We start from the raw sequence: 1,438 nt of genomic DNA on the forward strand, positions 1-1,438 counted from the left end.
ATACAAAGTGAAATTTAGGTTTGTGTTGTAATGAACTTCCTCCAAGAGTACTTCATTTGTTTTTTCCTTTTCTAAGCACAGCTTGAAGCATGGTGTGTTTCTTTCTGAGGAGGAAGGACATGGGGTAAGAAAGCAGCATCTTGCTTGGGACAGTTTGCATTTTTGAGCGGGGCGTTTTGACAAGGGGTTCTTTGCAAAGGCAGTGACTCTCTAGCCCATGGGGATCTGTTTTTGCAAAGTAGTTTTTTGCTCTGCCCTGAGATGCACCAGAGCCAATGTGAATGAACCCAAGCACTTCAGGATTTGACAAAAATGTTCCTGGTCGGGGCCAGGAGAAATGGCCCTGTGAAAGTGTGAAGGGGAAGGAGGCACTGCCTGGACCTGGTAACCCTTGAAAACCTCCTCCTCTTGCTCTCTGACAGCAGAGGACCTCCCAGCCTGAAGTGAAAGGGTTCATCACAAGCACACTGCTAATTGCTGAGATGAATTAGGAGGACGTGTGGTTGTGGGCCATGCCAGAGTCCATCCTGTGTTCTGCTTGCGCTCATCAATCTCTCTCCATCAGGGAGCCTCTCCTGAGGAAGCAGGCTGAGGCCCTAATGGCCGAAGCAAGCAGGAAACGAGCCGCACATTTATAGATCCAGCGCTGGATGGAGAGCTGACACAGGGGCTTGTGAGGAACCCTGGCTCCCCTGGGAGCAGCAAAGAGTCCTGCTTTATTTTCCTTCCATCTTTGTTATAACATCCTGCAATGCCTCACCTGCCTTCTCTGCTACATGCCTTCATTTCCACAAATAGTGCCCCGTGTGAGGAGCGAAAATTCAACTTCCAAAGGTCTGCTCAATGGTCCAGGCTTTCATTGCCACAAATGGTGCCCCCCACAGCCTCCGAAGGTTTGTCCGGTGGCAAGCCCCACAGAACTTAATGCTGCTGAAAGGAAGCAGAAGCCGGCTTCAATCGTCTCTGGAGACGAGGTGAGCTGCGGGGAACATTGGGCAGTTATATGTCCGCAGATGACCTGGACTTATGGAGGGACCTTTGCAGAAGTATCTATAATTTGAATGGACGCTTGCTTGTTTTTCCCAAATGTCTCCAAGTTGGCTAAAGCCCTGACAGACCCAAAAGGACTTTTCTTTATCTGCGGGGCTCGAGCCGGTGGCATCTCCCTTCCCCTCCCCTCAGTCCTGCTCTGGTTGAATGATGCGTGGCTGAGGCATCAAAGGAGGCATCATGATTCCAGAAAAAGCTCAAGGGAAAGTGCTACAAGCAACAGTAGTAGCAGTTGGATCAGGAGCCAGAGGAAAGAATGGTGACATTCAGTCAGTGAGTGTGAAAGTTGGTGAAAAAATTTTGCTGCCAGAATATGGCAGGACTAAGAGTGTCCTAAAAGATAAGGACTACTACTTGCTTAGAGACAGTGCAGAGAACGAAGAAAATC

At 49.2% G+C, this 1,438-nt stretch overlaps 1 protein-coding gene across 1 annotated transcript in view; it reads left to right on the top strand.

Annotated features, from left to right (window-relative positions):
- Nucleotides 1–1,438, top strand: part of RABGAP1L (RAB GTPase activating protein 1 like) — a 224,685-nt gene that overhangs the window by 182,712 nt on the left and 40,535 nt on the right. The window lies entirely within an intron of this gene.

This window comes from Egretta garzetta, unplaced genomic scaffold (genome assembly GCF_000687185.1).
Source record: "Egretta garzetta isolate BGI_Z169 unplaced genomic scaffold, ASM68718v1 scaffold187, whole genome shotgun sequence".
Lineage (NCBI taxonomy): Eukaryota > Metazoa > Chordata > Aves > Pelecaniformes > Ardeidae > Egretta > Egretta garzetta.